This window comes from Paramisgurnus dabryanus, chromosome 1 (genome assembly GCF_030506205.2).
Source record: "Paramisgurnus dabryanus chromosome 1, PD_genome_1.1, whole genome shotgun sequence".
Classification (NCBI taxonomy): Eukaryota; Metazoa; Chordata; class Actinopteri; order Cypriniformes; family Cobitidae; genus Paramisgurnus; species Paramisgurnus dabryanus.
This window is the reverse complement of record NC_133337.1, coordinates 58,840,457-58,856,988: the sequence shown is the minus strand read 5'-3', so window position 1 is coordinate 58,856,988 and position 16,532 is coordinate 58,840,457. Positions and strand designations below refer to the sequence as shown.

Genomic DNA, 16,532 nt, shown 5'->3' with positions numbered 1-16,532 from the left:
CGCCCCTGTAGAGACTGAACGTAACAGCGCGTCAATTTTACGGGGACCGCATGCGCTGTGATTGGTCTGCTAGAAAACAAAAGATGGACAAAGTTGAAGAGAGACATTTACCTCGAGCTGCAACAAAAGTGGCTGTCCGTTTACCTCTATCACTGCTGATGCTTCTCTGGGCAAACGTACACAGCAAGCTGCTTCCTCTCCGGCTTTTGCCTTAATACCGTGTACACACCAGCAATACTCCTGTGGACATTAGCGTTCTGCACGTGTAAAGGCACGTCGGCAGGATCAACGGTGCTGGAGTATAAAATAAAGCTCACGACGTAGGTCCTGTGCAGAACTATTGTTCGGCCTTTAGGTCCTGCTGTGTTGAGTAGCACTAACACTAAAGAGTGTTTTCCATGCCTTAGAATTAATGCAAGACAGCTGGTGTTACAGCCTGCTTAAAGCCACATCTGGCAGCGGTGGGATTCGAACCCACGCCCCCGAAGGGACTGGAGCCTTAATCCAGCGCCTTGGACCGCTCGGCCACGCTACCTGCTGGAAACCCTTTTTGCCCGCTTCTGTTGCAGGTGACCCCCCGTGGACAGCCTCAATCTCTTTCTGGGGACCTCACTCACAAAGCAACACCTGCAAAACCATGGCCGTTTCTCAATGGGAAGGCTGCATCATGCATCAAGCCTGGTTCATTCAAGTTAACCGAGCCTTACACTCGCTAGTCACAAGCGTATTACAAAATGATTACAATCGACTAAGAATAATAGTCAACTTTATTGTTGTTAGTTTTCTGTAAATAGACAGTCTTTATGACGTATGCAGCCTACAAGATAGACGCCGGTGGCAGCAGACTTCCGATTGAGAAACGCTCAACGTGATGCTTCCAAAGCACATAGACTAAGAATAATAGTCAACTTTATTGTTGTTAGTTTTCTGTAAATAGACAGTCTTTATGACGTATGCAGCCTACAAGATAGACGCCGGTGGCAGCAGACTTCCGATTGAGAAACGCTCAACGTGATGCTTCCAAAGCTTCCTAGCTGACATCGAAGCCTATTTAAAACCACTGCTGGCAGCGGTGGGATTCGAACCCACGCCCCCGGAGAGACTGGAGCCTAAATCCAGCGCCTTGGACCGCTCGGCCACGCTACCTCTTGGAGGAGACCTCTTCGAGGAGACCTCTCTGCTGGGATTCCCAAAGCTCGTCAGCAAGCGCTTCTGCCCAACTAAAATGCTTGAGTGCAGAAGCCAGTTGAGTCTCCCAAACCTCTTACAGAAAGATCTGACGCAGTGCCTGACTGCTGGCAATAGAACCTCTTTAAAACTACTCCTGGCAGCGGTGGGATTCGAACCCACGCCCCCGAAGAGACTAAACGTAACAGCGCGTCAATTTTACGGGGACCGCATGCGCTGTGATTGGTCTGCTAGAAAACAAAAGATGGACAAAGTTGAAGAGAGACATTTACCTCGGGCTGCAACAAAAGTGGCTGTCCGTTTACCTCTATCACTGCTGATGCTTCTCTGGGCAAACGTACACAGCAAGCTGCTTCCTCTCCAGGTTTTGCCTTAATACCGTGTACACACCAGCAATACTGCTGTGGACATTAGCGTTTTGCACGTGTAAAGGCACGTCGGCGGGATCAACGGTGCTGGAGTATAAAATAAAGCTCACGGCGTAGGTCCTGTGCAGAACTATTGTTCGGCCTTTAGGTCCTGCTGTGTTGAGTAGCACTAACACTAAAGAGCGTTTTCCATGCCTTAGAATTAATGCAAGACAGCTGGTGTTACAGTCTGCTTAAAGCCACATCTGGCAGCGGTGGGATTCGAACCCACGCCCCCGAAGGGACTGGAGCCTTAATCCAGCGCCTTGGACCGCTCGGCCACGCTACCTGCTTGAAACCCTTTTTGCCCGCTTCTGTTGCAGGTGGCCCCCCGTGGACAGCCTCAATCTCTTTCTGGTGACCTCACTCGCAAAGCAACACCTGCGAAACCATGGCCGTTTCTCAATGGGAAGGCTGCATCATGCATCAAGCCTGGTTCATTCAAGTTAACCGAGCCTTACACTCGCTAGTCACAAGCGTATTACAAAATGATTACAATCGACTAAGAATAATAGTCAACTTTATTATTGTAAGTTTTCTGTAAACAGACAGTCTTTATGACGTATGCAGCCTACAAGATAGACGCCGGTGGCAGCAGACTTCCGATTGAGAAACGCTCAACGTGATGCTTCCAAAGCACATAGATGGCCTAGCTGACATCAAAGCCTATTTAAAACCACTGCTGGCAGCGGTGGGATTCGAACCCACGCCCCCGGAGAGACTGGAGCCTAAATCCAGCGCCTTGGACCGCTCGGCCACGCTACCTCTTGGAGGAGACCTCTTCGAGGAGACCTCTCTGCTGGGATTCCCAAAGCTCGTCAGCAAGCGCTTCTGCCCAACTAAAATGCTTGAGTGCAGAAGCCAGTTGAGTCTCCCAAACCTCTTACAGAAAGATCTGACGCAGTGCCTGACTGCTGGCAATAGAACCTATTTAAAACCACTGCTGGCAGCTGTGGGATTCGAACCCACGCCCCCGGAGGGACTGGAGCCTAAATCCAGCGCCTTGGACCCCTCGGCCAAGCTACCTCTTGGAGGAGACCTCTTGGAGGAGACCTCTTGGAGGAGACCTCTTGGAGGAGACCTCTTGGAGGAGACCTCTTGGAGGAGACCTCTTGGAGGAGACCTCTTGGAGGAGACCTCTTGGAGGAGACCTCTCTGCTAGGATTCCCAAAGCTCGTCAGCAAGCGCTTCTGCCCAACTAAAATGCTTGAGTGCAGAAGCCAGTTGAGTCTCCCAAACCTCTTACAGAAATATCTGACGCAGTGCCTGAGTGCTGGCAATAGAACCTCTTTAAAACTACTCCTGGCAGCGGTGGGATTCGAACCCACGCCCCCGAAGAGACTGAACGTAACAGCGCGTCAATTTTACGGGGACCGCATGCGCTGTGATTGGTCTGCTAGAAAACAAAAGATGGACAAAGTTGAAGAGAGACATTTACCTCGAGCTGCAACAAAAGTGGCTGTCCGTTTACCTCTATCACTGCTGATGCTTCTCTGGGCAAACGTACACAGCAAGCTGCTTCCTCTCCGGCTTTTGCCTTAATACTGTGTACACACCAGCAATACTCCTGTGGACATTAGCGTTCTGCACGTGTAAAGGCACGTCGGCGGGATCAACGGTGCTGGAGTATAAAATAAAGCTCACGACGTAGGTCCTGTGCAGAACTATTGTTCGGCCTTTAGGTCCTGCTGTGTTGAGTAGCACTAACACTAAAGAGCGTTTTCCATGCCTTAGAATTAATGCAAGACAGCTGGTGTTACAGCCTGCTTAAAGCCACATCTGGCAGCGGTGGGATTCGAACCCACACCCCCGAAGGGACTGGAGCCTTAATCCAGCGCCTTGGACCGCTCGGCCACGCTACCTGCTGGAAACCCTTTTTGCCCGCTTCTGTTGCAGGTGACCCCCCGTGGACAGCCTCAATCTCTTTCTGGGGACCTCACTCGCAAAGCAACACCTGCGAAACCATGGCCGTTTCTCAATGGGAAGGCTGCATCATGCATCAAGCCTGGTTCATTCAAGTTAACCGAGCCTTACACTCGCTAGTCACAAGCGTATTACAAAATGATTACAATCGACTAAGAATAATAGTCAACTTTATTATTGTAAGTTTTCTGTAAACAGACAGTCTTTATGACGTATGCAGCCTACAAGATAGACGCCGGTGGCAGCAGACTTCCGATTGAGAAACGCTCAACGTGATGCTTCCAAAGCACATAGATGGCCTAGCTGACATCAAAGCCTATTTAAAACCACTGCTGGAAGCGGTGGGATTCGAACCCACGCCCCCGGAGAGACTGGAGCCTAAATCCAGCGCCTTGGACCGCTCGGCCACGCTACCTCTTGGGGGAGACCTCTTCGAGGAGACCTCTCTGCTGGGATTCCCAAAGCTCGTCAGCAAGCGCTTCTGCCCAACTAAAATGCTTGAGTGCAGAAGCCAGTTGAGTCTCCCAAACCTCTTACAGAAAGATCTGACGCAGTGCCTGACTGCTGGCAATAGAACTTCTTTAAAACTACTCCTGGCAGCGGTGGGATTCGAACCCACGCCCCTGTAGAGACTGAACGTAACAGCGCGTCAATTTTACGGGGACCGCATGCGCTGTGATTGGTCTGCTAGAAAACAAAAGATGGACAAAGTTGAAGAGAGACATTTACCTCGAGCTGCAACAAAAGTGGCTGTCCGTTTACCTCTATCACTGCTGATGCTTCTCTGGGCAAACGTACACAGCAAGCTGCTTCCTCTCCGGCTTTTGCCTTAATACCGTGTACACACCAGCAATACTCCTGTGGACATTAGCGTTCTGCACGTGTAAAGGCACGTCGGCAGGATCAACGGTGCTGGAGTATAAAATAAAGCTCACGACGTAGGTCCTGTGCAGAACTATTGTTCGGCCTTTAGGTCCTGCTGTGTTGAGTAGCACTAACACTAAAGAGTGTTTTCCATGCCTTAGAATTAATGCAAGACAGCTGGTGTTACAGCCTGCTTAAAGCCACATCTGGCAGCGGTGGGATTCGAACCCACGCCCCCGAAGGGACTGGAGCCTTAATCCAGCGCCTTGGACCGCTCGGCCACGCTACCTGCTGGAAACCCTTTTTGCCCGCTTCTGTTGCAGGTGACCCCCCGTGGACAGCCTCAATCTCTTTCTGGGGACCTCACTCACAAAGCAACACCTGCAAAACCATGGCCGTTTCTCAATGGGAAGGCTGCATCGTGCATCAAGCCTGGTTCATTCAAGTTAACCGAGCCTTACACTCGCTAGTCACAAGCGTATTACAAAATGATTACAATCGACTAAGAATAATAGTCAACTTTATTGTTGTTAGTTTTCTGTAAATAGACAGTCTTTATGACGTATGCAGCCTACAAGATAGACGCCGGTGGCAGCAGACTTCCGATTGAGAAACGCTCAACGTGATGCTTCCAAAGCACATAGACTAAGAATAATAGTCAACTTTATTGTTGTTAGTTTTCTGTAAATAGACAGTCTTTATGACGTATGCAGCCTACAAGATAGACGCCGGTGGCAGCAGACTTCCGATTGAGAAACGCTCAACGTGATGCTTCCAAAGCTTCCTAGCTGACATCGAAGCCTATTTAAAACCACTGCTGGCAGCGGTGGGATTCGAACCCACGCCCCCGGAGAGACTGGAGCCTAAATCCAGCGCCTTGGACCGCTCGGCCACGCTACCTCTTGGAGGAGACCTCTTCGAGGAGACCTCTCTGCTGGGATTCCCAAAGCTCGTCAGCAAGCGCTTCTGCCCAACTAAAATGCTTGAGTGCAGAAGCCAGTTGAGTCTCCCAAACCTCTTACAGAAAGATCTGACGCAGTGCCTGACTGCTGGCAATAGAACCTCTTTAAAACTACTCCTGGCAGCGGTGGGATTCGAACCCACGCCCCCGAAGAGACTAAACGTAACAGCGCGTCAATTTTACGGGGACCGCATGCGCTGTGATTGGTCTGCTAGAAAACAAAAGATGGACAAAGTTGAAGAGAGACATTTACCTCGGGCTGCAACAAAAGTGGCTGTCCGTTTACCTCTATCACTGCTGATGCTTCTCTGGGCAAACGTACACAGCAAGCTGCTTCCTCTCCAGGTTTTGCCTTAATACCGTGTACACACCAGCAATACTGCTGTGGACATTAGCGTTTTGCACGTGTAAAGGCACGTCGGCGGGATCAACGGTGCTGGAGTATAAAATAAAGCTCACGGCGTAGGTCCTGTGCAGAACTATTGTTCGGCCTTTAGGTCCTGCTGTGTTGAGTAGCACTAACACTAAAGAGCGTTTTCCATGCCTTAGAATTAATGCAAGACAGCTGGTGTTACAGTCTGCTTAAAGCCACATCTGGCAGCGGTGGGATTCGAACCCACGCCCCCGAAGGGACTGGAGCCTTAATCCAGCGCCTTGGACCGCTCGGCCACGCTACCTGCTTGAAACCCTTTTTGCCCGCTTCTGTTGCAGGTGGCCCCCCGTGGACAGCCTCAATCTCTTTCTGGTGACCTCACTCGCAAAGCAACACCTGCGAAACCATGGCCGTTTCTCAATGGGAAGGCTGCATCATGCATCAAGCCTGGTTCATTCAAGTTAACCGAGCCTTACACTCGCTAGTCACAAGCGTATTACAAAATGATTACAATCGACTAAGAATAATAGTCAACTTTATTATTGTAAGTTTTCTGTAAACAGACAGTCTTTATGACGTATGCAGCCTACAAGATAGACGCCGGTGGCAGCAGACTTCCGATTGAGAAACGCTCAACGTGATGCTTCCAAAGCACATAGATGGCCTAGCTGACATCAAAGCCTATTTAAAACCACTGCTGGCAGCGGTGGGATTCGAACCCACGCCCCCGGAGAGACTGGAGCCTAAATCCAGCGCCTTGGACCGCTCGGCCACGCTACCTCTTGGAGGAGACCTCTTCGAGGAGACCTCTCTGCTGGGATTCCCAAAGCTCGTCAGCAAGCGCTTCTGCCCAACTAAAATGCTTGAGTGCAGAAGCCAGTTGAGTCTCCCAAACCTCTTACAGAAAGATCTGACGCAGTGCCTGACTGCTGGCAATAGAACCTATTTAAAACCACTGCTGGCAGCTGTGGGATTCGAACCCACGCCCCCGGAGAGACTGGAGCCTAAATCCAGCGCCTTGGACCCCTCGGCCAAGCTACCTCTTGGAGGAGACCTCTTGGAGGAGACCTCTTGGAGGAGACCTCTTGGAGGAGACCTCTTGGAGGAGACCTCTTGGAGGAGACCTCTCTGCTAGGATTCCCAAAGCTCGTCAGCAAGCGCTTCTGCCCAACTAAAATGCTTGAGTGCAGAAGCCAGTTGAGTCTCCCAAACCTCTTACAGAAATATCTGACGCAGTGCCTGAGTGCTGGCAATAGAACCTCTTTAAAACTACTCCTGGCAGCGGTGGGATTCGAACCCACGCCCCCGAAGAGACTGAACGTAACAGCGCGTCAATTTTACGGGGACCGCATGCGCTGTGATTGGTCTGCTAGAAAACAAAAGATGGACAAAGTTGAAGAGAGACATTTACCTCGAGCTGCAACAAAAGTGGCTGTCCGTTTACCTCTATCACTGCTGATGCTTCTCTGGGCAAACGTACACAGTAAGCTGCTTCCTCTCCGGCTTTTGCCTTAATACTGTGTACACACCAGCAATACTCCTGTGGACATTAGCGTTCTGCACGTGTAAAGGCACGTCGGCGGGATCAACGGTGCTGGAGTATAAAATAAAGCTCACGACGTAGGTCCTGTGCAGAACTATTGTTCGGCCTTTAGGTCCTGCTGTGTTGATTAGCACTAACACTAAAGAGCGTTTTCCATGCCTTAGAATTAATGCAAGACAGCTGGTGTTACAGCCTGCTTAAAGCCACATCTGGCAGCGGTGGGATTCGAACCCACGCCCCCGAAGGGACTGGAGCCTTAATCCAGCGCCTTGGACCGCTCGGCCACGCTATCTGCTGGAAACCCTTTTTGCCCGCTTCTGTTGCAGGTGACCCCCCGTGGACAGCCTCAATCTCTTTCTGGTGACTTTCGTGACTTTCTCTTTCGTGGCAGCAGACTTCCGATTGAGAAACGCTCAACGTGATGCTTCCAAAGCACATAGATGGCCTAGCTGACATCAAAGCCTATTTAAAACCACTGCTGGCAGCGGTGGGATTCGAACCCACGCCCCCGGAGAGACTGGAGCCTAAATCCAGCGCCTTGGACCGCTCGGCCACGCTACCTCTTGGAGGAGACCTCTTCAAAGAGACCTCTCTGCTGGGATTCCCAAAGCTCGTCAGCAAGCGCTTCTGCCCAACTAAAATGCTTGAGTGCAGAAGCCAGTTGAGTCTCCCAAACCTCTTACAGAAAGATCTGACGCAGTGCCTGACTGCTGGCAATAGAACCTATTTAAAACCACTGCTGGCAGCAGTGGGATTCGAACCCACGCCCCCGGAGAGACTGGAGCCTAAATCCAGCGCCTTGGACCGCTCGGCCACGCTACCTCTTGGAGGAGACCTCTTCGAGGAGACCTCTCTGCTGGGATTCCCAAAGCTCGTCAGCAAGCGCTTCTGCCCAACTAAAATGCTTGAGTGCAGAAGCCAGTTGAGTCTCCCAAACCTCTTACAGAAAGATCTGACGCAGTGCCTGACTGCTGGCAATAGAACCTCTTTAAAACTACTCCTGGCAGCGGTGGGATTCGAACCCACGCCCCCGAAGAGACTGAACGTAACAGCGCGTCAATTTTACGGGGACCGCATGCGCTGTGATTGGTCTGCTAGGAAACAAAAGATGGACAAAGTTGAAGAGAGACATTTACCTCGAGCTGCAACAAAAGTGGCTGTCCGTTTACCTCTAGCACTGCTGATGCTTCTCTGGGCAAACGTACACAGCAAGCTGCTTCCTCTCCGGCTTTTGCCTTAATACTGTGTACACACCAGCAATACTCCTGTGGACATTAGCGTTCTGCACGTGTAAAGGCACGTCGGCGGGATCAACGGTGCTGGAGTATAAAATAAAGCTCACGACGTAGGTCCTGTGCAGAACTATTGTTCGGCCTTTAGGTCCTGCTGTGTTGAGTAGCACTAACACTAAAGAGCGTTTTCCATGCCTTAGAATTAATGCAAGACAGCTGGTGTTACAGTCTGCTTAAAGCCACATCTGGCAGCGGTGGGATTCGAACCCACGCCCCCGAAGGGACTGGAGCCTTAATCCAGCGCCTTGGACCGCTCGGCCACGCTACCTCTTGGAGGAGACCTCTTCGAGGAGACCTCTCTGCTGGGATTCCCAAAGCTCGTCAGCAAGCGCTTCTGCCCAACTAAAATGCTTGAGTGCAGAAGCCAGTTGAGTCTCCCAAACCTCTTACAGAAAGATCTGACGCAGTGCCTGACTGCTGGCAATAGAACCTATTTAAAACCACTGCTGGCAGCTGTGGGATTCGAACCCACGCCCCCGGAGAGACTGGAGCCTAAATCCAGCGCCTTGGACCCCTCGGCCAAGCTACCTCTTGGAGGAGACCTCTTGGAGGAGACCTCTTGGAGGAGACCTCTTGGAGGAGACCTCTTGGAGGAGACCTCTTGGAGGAGACCTCTCTGCTAGGATTCCCAAAGCTCGTCAGCAAGCGCTTCTGCCCAACTAAAATGCTTGAGTGCAGAAGCCAGTTGAGTCTCCCAAACCTCTTACAGAAATATCTGACGCAGTGCCTGAGTGCTGGCAATAGAACCTCTTTAAAACTACTCCTGGCAGCGGTGGGATTCGAACCCACGCCCCCGAAGAGACTGAACGTAACAGCGCGTCAATTTTACGGGGACCGCATGCGCTGTGATTGGTCTGCTAGAAAACAAAAGATGGACAAAGTTGAAGAGAGACATTTACCTCGAGCTGCAACAAAAGTGGCTGTCCGTTTACCTCTATCACTGCTGATGCTTCTCTGGGCAAACGTACACAGTAAGCTGCTTCCTCTCCGGCTTTTGCCTTAATACTGTGTACACACCAGCAATACTCCTGTGGACATTAGCGTTCTGCACGTGTAAAGGCACGTCGGCGGGATCAACGGTGCTGGAGTATAAAATAAAGCTCACGACGTAGGTCCTGTGCAGAACTATTGTTCGGCCTTTAGGTCCTGCTGTGTTGAGTAGCACTAACACTAAAGAGCGTTTTCCATGCCTTAGAATTAATGCAAGACAGCTGGTGTTACAGCCTGCTTAAAGCCACATCTGGCAGCGGTGGGATTCGAACCCACGCCCCCGAAGGGACTGGAGCCTTAATCCAGCGCCTTGGACCGCTCGGCCACGCTACCTGCTGGAAACCCTTTTTGCCCGCTTCTGTTGCAGGTGACCCCCCGTGGACAGCCTCAATCTCTTTCTGGTGACCTCACTCGCAAAGCAACACCTGCGAAACCATGGCCGTTTCTCAATGGGAAGGCTGCATCATGCATAAAGCCTGGTTCATTCAAGTTAACCGAGCCTTACACTCGCTAGTCACAAGCGTATTACAAAATGATTACAATCGACTAAGAATAATAGTCAACTTTATTATTGTAAGTTTTCTGTAAACAGACAGTCTTTATGACGTATGCAGCCTACAAGATAGACGCCGGTGGCAGCAGACTTCCGATTGAGAAACGCTCAACGTGATGCTTCCAAAGCACATAGATGGCCTAGCTGACATCAAAGCATATTTAAAACCACTGCTGGCAGCGGTGGGATTCGAACGCACGCCCCCGGAGAGACTGGAGTCTAAATCCAGCGCCTTGGACCGCTCGGCCACGCTACCTCTTGGAGGAGACCTCTTCGATGAGACCTCTCTGCTGGGATTCCCAAAGCTCGTCAGCAAGCGCTTCTGCCCAACTAAAATGCTTGAGTGCAGAAGCCAGTTGAGTCTCCCAAACCTCTTACAGAAAGATCTGACGCAGTGCCTGACTGCTGGCAATAGAACCTCTTTAAAACTACTCCTGGCAGCGGTGGGATTCGAACCCACGCCCCCGAAGAGACTGAACGTAACAGCGCGTCAATTTTACGGGGACCGCATGCGCTGTGATTGGTCTGCTAGAAAACAAAAGATGGACAAAGTTGAAGAGAGACATTTACCTCGAGCTGCAACAAAAGTGGCTGTCCGTTTACCTCTATCACTGCTGATGCTTCTCTGGGCAAACGTACACAGCAAGCTGCTTCCTCTCCGGCTTTTGCCTTAATACTGTGTACACACCAGCAATACTCCTGTGGACATTAGCGTTCTGCACGTGTAAAGGCACGTCGGCGGGATCAACGGTGCTGGAGTATAAAATAAAGCTCACGACGTAGGTCCTGTGCAGAACTATTGTTCGGCCTTTAGGTCCTGCTGTGTTGAGTAGCACTAACACTAAAGAGCGTTTTCCATGCCTTAGAATTAATGCAAGACAGCTGGTGTTACAGCCTGCTTAAAGCCACATCTGGCAGCGGTGGGATTCGAACCCACGCCCCCGAAGGGACTGGAGCCTTAATCCAGCGCCTTGGACCGCTCGGCCACGCTACCTGCTGGAAACCCTTTTTGCCCGCTTCTGTTGCAGGTGACCCCCCGTGGACAGCCTCAATCTCTTTCTGGTGACCTCACTCGCAAAGCAACACCTGCGAAACCATGGCCGTTTCTCAATGGGAAGGCTGCATCATGCATCAAGCCTGGTTCATTCAAGTTAACCGAGCCTTACACTCGCTAGTCACAAGCGTATTACAAAATGATTACAATCGACTAAGTTTTATGACGTATGCAGCCTACAAGATAGACGCCGGTGGCAGCAGACTTCCGATTGAGAAACGCTCAACGTGATGCTTCCAAAGCACATAGATGGCCTAGCTGACATCAAAGCCTATTTAAAACCACTGCTGGCAGCGGTGGGATTCGAACCCACGCCCCCGGAGAGACTGGAGCCTAAATCCAGCGCCTTGGACCGCTCGGCCACGCTACCTCTTGGGGGAGACCTCTTCGAGGAGACCTCTCTGCTGGGATTCCCAAAGCTCGTCAGCAAGCGCTTCTGCCCAACTAAAATGCTTGAGTGCAGAAGCCAGTTGAGTCTCCCAAACCTCTTACAGAAAGATCTGACGCAGTGCCTGACTGCTGGCAATAGAACCTCTTTAAAACTACTCCTGGCAGCGGTGGGATTCGAACCCACGCCCCTGTAGAGACTGAACGTAACAGCGCGTCAATTTTACGGGGACCGCATGCGCTGTGATTGGTCTGCTAGAAAACAAAAGATGGACAAAGTTGAAGAGAGACATTTACCTCGAGCTGCAACAAAAGTGGCTGTCCGTTTACCTCTATCACTGCTGATGCTTCTCTGGGCAAACGTACACAGCAAGCTGCTTCCTCTCCGGCTTTTGCCTTAATACCGTGTACACACCAGCAATACTCCTGTGGACATTAGCGTTTTGCACGTGTAAAGGCACGTCGGCGGGATCAACGGTGCTGGAGTATAAAATAAAGCTCACGACGTAGGTCCTGTGCAGAACTATTGTTCGGCCTTTAGGTCCTGCTGTGTTGAGTAGCACTAACACTAAAGAGCGTTTTCCATGCCTTAGAATTAATGCAAGACAGCTGGTGTTACAGTCTGCTTAAAGCCACATCTGGCAGCGGTGGGATTCGAACCCACGCCCCCGAAGGGACTGGAGCCTTAATCCAGCGCCTTGGACCGCTCGGCCACGCTACCTGCTGGAAACCCTTTTTGCCCGCTTCTGTTGCAGGTGACCCCCCGTGGACAGCCTCAATCTCTTTCTGGTGACCTCACTCGCAAAGCAACACCTGCGAAACCATGGCCGTTTCTCAATGGGAAGGCTGCATCATGCATCAAGCCTGGTTCATTCAAGTTAACCGAGCCTTACACTCGCTAGTCACAAGCGTATTACAAAATGATTACAATCGACTTAGAATAATAGTCAACTTTATTATTGTAAGTTTTCTGTAAACAGACAGTCTTTATGACGTATGCAGCCTACAAGATAGACGCCGGTGGCAGCAGACTTCCGATTGAGAAACGCTCAACGTGATGCTTCCAAAGCACATAGATGGCCTAGCTGACATCAAAGCCTATTTAAAACCACTGCTGGCAGCGGTGGGATTCGAACCCACGCCCCCGGAGAGACTGGAGCCTAAATCCAGCGCCTTGGACCGCTCGGCCACGCTACCTCTTGGAGGAGACCTCTTCGAGGAGACCTCTCTGCTGGGATTCCCAAAGCTCGTCAGCAAGCGCTTCTGCCCAACTAAAATGCTTGAGTGCAGAAGCCAGTTGAGTCTCCCAAACCTCTTACAGAAAGATCTGACGCAGTGCCTGACTGCTGGCAATAGAACCTATTTAAAACCACTGCTGGCAGCTGTGGGATTCGAACCCACGCCCCCGGAGAGACTGGAGCCTAAATCCAGCGCCTTGGACCCCTCGGCCAAGCTACCTCTTGGAGGAGACCTCTTGGAGGAGACCTCTTGGAGGAGACCTCTTGGAGGAGACCTCTTGGAGGAGACCTCTTGGAGGAGACATCTTGGAGGAGACCTCTTGGAGGAGACCTCTTGGAGGAGACCTCTTGGAGGAGACCTCTCTGCTAGGATTCCCAAAGCTCGTCAGCAAGCGCTTCTGCCCAACTAAAATGCTTGAGTGCAGAAGCCAGTTGAGTCTCCCAAACCTCTTACAGAAATATCTGACGCAGTGCCTGAGTGCTGGCAATAGAACCTCTTTAAAACTACTCCTGGCAGCGGTGGGATTCGAACCCACGCCCCCGAAGAGACTGAACGTAACAGCGCGTCAATTTTACGGGGACCGCATGCGCTGTGATTGGTCTGCTAGAAAACAAAAGATGGACAAAGTTGAAGAGAGACATTTACCTCGAGCTGCAACAAAAGTGGCTGTCCGTTTACCTCTATCACTGCTGATGCTTCTCTGGGCAAACGTACACAGTAAGCTGCTTCCTCTCCGGCTTTTGCCTTAATACCGTGTACACACCAGCAATACTCCTGTGGACATTAGCGTTCTGCACGTGTAATGGCACGTCGGCGGGATCAACGGTGCTGGAGTATAAAATAAAGCTCACGACGTAGGTCCTGTGCAGAACTATTGTTCGGCCTTTAGGTCCTGCTGTGTTGAGTAGCACTAACACTAAAGAGCGTTTTCCATGCCTTAGAATTAATGCAAGACAGCTGGTGTTACAGCCTGCTTAAAGCCACATCTGGCAGCGGTGGGATTCGAACCCACGCCCCCGAAGGGACTGGAGCCTTAATCCAGCGCCTTGGACCGCTCGGCCACGCTACCTGCTGGAAACCCTTTTTGCCCGCTTCTGTTGCAGGTGACCCCCCGTGGACAGCCTCAATCTCTTTCTGGGGACCTCACTCGCAAAGCAACACCTGCGAAACCATGGCCGTTTCTCAATGGGAAGGCTGCATCATGCATCAAGCCTGGTTCATTCAAGTTAACCGAGCCTTACACTCGCTAGTCACAAGCGTATTACAAAATGATTACAATCGACTAAGAATAATAGTCAACTTTATTATTGTAAGTTTTCTGTAAACAGACAGTCTTTATGACGTATGCAGCCTACAAGATAGACGCCGGTGGCAGCAGACTTCCGATTGAGAAACGCTCAACGTGATGCTTCCACAGCACATAGATGGCCTAGCTGACATCAAAGCCTATTTAAAACCACTGCTGGCAGCGGTGGGATTCGAACCCACGCCCCCGGAGAGACTGGAGCCTAAATCCAGCGCCTTGGACCGCTCGGCCACGCTACCTCTTGGAGGAGACCTCTTCGAGGAGACCTCTCTGCTGGGATTCCCAAAGCTCGTCAGCAAGCGCTTCTGCCCAACTAAAATGCTTGAGTGCAGAAGCCAGTTGAGTCTCCCAAACCTCTTACAGAAAGATCTGACGCAGTGCCTGACTGCTGGCAATAGAACCTATTTAAAACCACTGCTGGCAGCTGTGGGATTCGAACCCACGCCCCCGGAGAGACTGGAGCCTAAATCCAGCGCCTTGGACCCCTCGGCCAAGCTACCTCTTGGAGGAGACCTCTTGGAGGAGACCTCTTGGAGGAGACCTCTTGGAGGAGACCTCTTGGAGGAGACCTCTTGGAGGAGACCTCTTGGAGGAGACCTCTTGGAGGAGACCTCTTGGAGGAGACCTCTCTGCTAGGATTCCCAAAGCTCGTCAGCAAGCGCTTCTGCCCAACTAAAATGCTTGAGTGCAGAAGCCAGTTGAGTCTCCCAAACCTCTTACAGAAATATCTGACGCAGTGCCTGAGTGCTGGCAATAGAACCTCTTTAAAACTACTCCTGGCAGCGGTGGGATTCGAACCCACGCCCCCGAAGAGACTGAACGTAACAGCGCGTCAATTTTACGGGGACCGCATGCGCTGTGATTGGTCTGCTAGAAAACAAAAGATGGACAAAGTTGAAGAGAGACATTTACCTCGAGCTGCAACAAAAGTGGCTGTCCGTTTACCTCTATCACTGCTGATGCTTCTCTGGGCAAACGTACACAGTAAGCTGCTTCCTCTCCGGCTTTTGCCTTAATACCGTGTACACACCAGCAATACTCCTGTGGACATTAGCGTTCTGCACGTGTAATGGCACGTCGGCGGGATCAACGGTGCTGGAGTATAAAATAAAGCTCACGACGTAGGTCCTGTGCAGAACTATTGTTCGGCCTTTAGGTCCTGCTGTGTTGAGTAGCACTAACACTAAAGAGCGTTTTCCATGCCTTAGAATTAATGCAAGACAGCTGGTGTTACAGCCTGCTTAAAGCCACATCTGGCAGCGGTGGGATTCGAACCCACGCCCCCGAAGGGACTGGAGCCTTAATCCAGCGCCTTGGACCGTTCGGCCACGCTACCTGCTGGAAACCCTTTTTGCCCGCTTCTGTTGCAGGTGACCCCCCGTGGACAGCCTCAATCTCTTTCTGGGGACCTCACTCGCAAAGCAACACCTGCGAAACCATGGCCGTTTCTCAATGGGAAGGCTGCATCATGCATCAAGCCTGGTTCATTCAAGTTAACCGAGCCTTACACTCGCTAGTCACAAGCGTATTACAAAATGATTACAATCGACTAAGAATAATAGTCAACTTTATTATTGTAAGTTTTCTGTAAACAGACAGTCTTTATGACGTATGCAGCCTACAAGATAGACGCCGGTGGCAGCAGACTTCCGATTGAGAAACGCTCAACGTGATGCTTCCAAAGCACATAGATGGCCTAGCTGACATCAAAGCATATTTAAAACCACTGCTGGCAGCGGTGGGATTTGAACCCACGCCCCCGGAGAGACTGGAGCCTAAATCCAGCGCCTTGGACCGCTCGGCCACGCTACCTCTTGGGGGAGACCTCTTCGAGGAGACCTCTCTGCTGGGATTCCCAAAGCTCGTCAGCAAGCGCTTCTGCCCAACTAAAATGCTTGAGTGCAGAAGCCAGTTGAGTCTCCCAAACCTCTTACAGAAAGATCTGACGCAGTGCCTGACTGCTGGCAATAGAACCTCTTTAAAACTACTCCTGGCAGCGGTGGGATTCGAACCCACGCCCCTGTAGAGACTGAACGTAACAGCGCGTCAATTTTACGGGGACCGCATGCGCTGTGATTGGTCTGCTAGAAAACAAAAGATGGACAAAGTTGAAGAGAGACATTTACCTCGAGCTGCAACAAAAGTGGCTGTCCGTTTACCTCTATCACTGCTGATGCTTCTCTGGGCAAACGTACACAGCAAGCTGCTTCCTCTCCGGCTTTTGCCTTAATACCGTGTACACACCAGCAATACTCCTGTGGACATTAGCGTTCTGCACGTGTAAAGGCACGTCGGCGGGATCAACGGTGCTGGAGTATAAAATAAAGCTCACGACGTAGGTCCTGTGCAGAACTATTGTTCGGCCTTTAGGTCCTGCTGTGTTGAGTAGCACTAACACTAAAGAGTGTTTTCCATGCCTTAGAATTAATGCAAGACAGCTGGTGTTACAGCC

General features: G+C 51.1%; 29 non-coding genes across 29 annotated transcripts; all 29 read right to left on the bottom strand.

The window, feature by feature from the left end:
* Positions 1 to 453: 453 nt before the first annotated feature.
* On the bottom strand, positions 454 to 535 carry trnal-aag (transfer RNA leucine (anticodon AAG)). Its single transcript has one exon. It is a non-coding gene; the product is annotated as a tRNA-Leu (tRNA).
* Positions 536 to 1,064: 529 nt separating this feature from the next.
* On the bottom strand, positions 1,065 to 1,146 carry trnal-uag (transfer RNA leucine (anticodon UAG)). The gene has a single exon. It is a non-coding gene; the product is annotated as a tRNA-Leu (tRNA).
* Positions 1,147 to 1,802: 656 nt separating this feature from the next.
* On the bottom strand, positions 1,803 to 1,884 carry trnal-aag (transfer RNA leucine (anticodon AAG)). The gene has a single exon. It is a non-coding gene; the product is annotated as a tRNA-Leu (tRNA).
* A 394-nt stretch (positions 1,885 to 2,278) lies between these two features.
* On the bottom strand, positions 2,279 to 2,360 carry trnal-uag (transfer RNA leucine (anticodon UAG)). The gene has a single exon. It is a non-coding gene; the product is annotated as a tRNA-Leu (tRNA).
* Positions 2,361 to 2,539: 179 nt separating this feature from the next.
* trnal-uag (transfer RNA leucine (anticodon UAG)) lies at positions 2,540 to 2,621 on the bottom strand. Its single transcript has one exon. It is a non-coding gene; the product is annotated as a tRNA-Leu (tRNA).
* A 754-nt stretch (positions 2,622 to 3,375) lies between these two features.
* trnal-aag (transfer RNA leucine (anticodon AAG)) lies at positions 3,376 to 3,457 on the bottom strand. The gene has a single exon. It is a non-coding gene; the product is annotated as a tRNA-Leu (tRNA).
* A 394-nt stretch (positions 3,458 to 3,851) lies between these two features.
* trnal-uag (transfer RNA leucine (anticodon UAG)) lies at positions 3,852 to 3,933 on the bottom strand. The gene has a single exon. It is a non-coding gene; the product is annotated as a tRNA-Leu (tRNA).
* Positions 3,934 to 4,589: 656 nt separating this feature from the next.
* On the bottom strand, positions 4,590 to 4,671 carry trnal-aag (transfer RNA leucine (anticodon AAG)). Its single transcript has one exon. It is a non-coding gene; the product is annotated as a tRNA-Leu (tRNA).
* A 529-nt stretch (positions 4,672 to 5,200) lies between these two features.
* trnal-uag (transfer RNA leucine (anticodon UAG)) lies at positions 5,201 to 5,282 on the bottom strand. Its single transcript has one exon. It is a non-coding gene; the product is annotated as a tRNA-Leu (tRNA).
* A 656-nt stretch (positions 5,283 to 5,938) lies between these two features.
* On the bottom strand, positions 5,939 to 6,020 carry trnal-aag (transfer RNA leucine (anticodon AAG)). The gene has a single exon. It is a non-coding gene; the product is annotated as a tRNA-Leu (tRNA).
* Positions 6,021 to 6,414: 394 nt separating this feature from the next.
* Positions 6,415 to 6,496, bottom strand: trnal-uag (transfer RNA leucine (anticodon UAG)). Its single transcript has one exon. It is a non-coding gene; the product is annotated as a tRNA-Leu (tRNA).
* A 179-nt stretch (positions 6,497 to 6,675) lies between these two features.
* trnal-uag (transfer RNA leucine (anticodon UAG)) lies at positions 6,676 to 6,757 on the bottom strand. Its single transcript has one exon. It is a non-coding gene; the product is annotated as a tRNA-Leu (tRNA).
* A 712-nt stretch (positions 6,758 to 7,469) lies between these two features.
* On the bottom strand, positions 7,470 to 7,551 carry trnal-aag (transfer RNA leucine (anticodon AAG)). The gene has a single exon. It is a non-coding gene; the product is annotated as a tRNA-Leu (tRNA).
* A 187-nt stretch (positions 7,552 to 7,738) lies between these two features.
* trnal-uag (transfer RNA leucine (anticodon UAG)) lies at positions 7,739 to 7,820 on the bottom strand. Its single transcript has one exon. It is a non-coding gene; the product is annotated as a tRNA-Leu (tRNA).
* A 179-nt stretch (positions 7,821 to 7,999) lies between these two features.
* trnal-uag (transfer RNA leucine (anticodon UAG)) lies at positions 8,000 to 8,081 on the bottom strand. The gene has a single exon. It is a non-coding gene; the product is annotated as a tRNA-Leu (tRNA).
* A 656-nt stretch (positions 8,082 to 8,737) lies between these two features.
* trnal-aag (transfer RNA leucine (anticodon AAG)) lies at positions 8,738 to 8,819 on the bottom strand. Its single transcript has one exon. It is a non-coding gene; the product is annotated as a tRNA-Leu (tRNA).
* A 179-nt stretch (positions 8,820 to 8,998) lies between these two features.
* trnal-uag (transfer RNA leucine (anticodon UAG)) lies at positions 8,999 to 9,080 on the bottom strand. The gene has a single exon. It is a non-coding gene; the product is annotated as a tRNA-Leu (tRNA).
* A 712-nt stretch (positions 9,081 to 9,792) lies between these two features.
* On the bottom strand, positions 9,793 to 9,874 carry trnal-aag (transfer RNA leucine (anticodon AAG)). The gene has a single exon. It is a non-coding gene; the product is annotated as a tRNA-Leu (tRNA).
* Positions 9,875 to 10,268: 394 nt separating this feature from the next.
* trnal-uag (transfer RNA leucine (anticodon UAG)) lies at positions 10,269 to 10,350 on the bottom strand. Its single transcript has one exon. It is a non-coding gene; the product is annotated as a tRNA-Leu (tRNA).
* Positions 10,351 to 11,006: 656 nt separating this feature from the next.
* On the bottom strand, positions 11,007 to 11,088 carry trnal-aag (transfer RNA leucine (anticodon AAG)). The gene has a single exon. It is a non-coding gene; the product is annotated as a tRNA-Leu (tRNA).
* A 348-nt stretch (positions 11,089 to 11,436) lies between these two features.
* Positions 11,437 to 11,518, bottom strand: trnal-uag (transfer RNA leucine (anticodon UAG)). The gene has a single exon. It is a non-coding gene; the product is annotated as a tRNA-Leu (tRNA).
* Positions 11,519 to 12,174: 656 nt separating this feature from the next.
* Positions 12,175 to 12,256, bottom strand: trnal-aag (transfer RNA leucine (anticodon AAG)). The gene has a single exon. It is a non-coding gene; the product is annotated as a tRNA-Leu (tRNA).
* Positions 12,257 to 12,650: 394 nt separating this feature from the next.
* On the bottom strand, positions 12,651 to 12,732 carry trnal-uag (transfer RNA leucine (anticodon UAG)). The gene has a single exon. It is a non-coding gene; the product is annotated as a tRNA-Leu (tRNA).
* A 179-nt stretch (positions 12,733 to 12,911) lies between these two features.
* Positions 12,912 to 12,993, bottom strand: trnal-uag (transfer RNA leucine (anticodon UAG)). Its single transcript has one exon. It is a non-coding gene; the product is annotated as a tRNA-Leu (tRNA).
* A 768-nt stretch (positions 12,994 to 13,761) lies between these two features.
* On the bottom strand, positions 13,762 to 13,843 carry trnal-aag (transfer RNA leucine (anticodon AAG)). The gene has a single exon. It is a non-coding gene; the product is annotated as a tRNA-Leu (tRNA).
* A 394-nt stretch (positions 13,844 to 14,237) lies between these two features.
* Positions 14,238 to 14,319, bottom strand: trnal-uag (transfer RNA leucine (anticodon UAG)). Its single transcript has one exon. It is a non-coding gene; the product is annotated as a tRNA-Leu (tRNA).
* Positions 14,320 to 14,498: 179 nt separating this feature from the next.
* trnal-uag (transfer RNA leucine (anticodon UAG)) lies at positions 14,499 to 14,580 on the bottom strand. The gene has a single exon. It is a non-coding gene; the product is annotated as a tRNA-Leu (tRNA).
* A 754-nt stretch (positions 14,581 to 15,334) lies between these two features.
* On the bottom strand, positions 15,335 to 15,416 carry trnal-aag (transfer RNA leucine (anticodon AAG)). The gene has a single exon. It is a non-coding gene; the product is annotated as a tRNA-Leu (tRNA).
* Positions 15,417 to 15,810: 394 nt separating this feature from the next.
* Positions 15,811 to 15,892, bottom strand: trnal-uag (transfer RNA leucine (anticodon UAG)). The gene has a single exon. It is a non-coding gene; the product is annotated as a tRNA-Leu (tRNA).
* Positions 15,893 to 16,532: the final 640 nt, after the last annotated feature.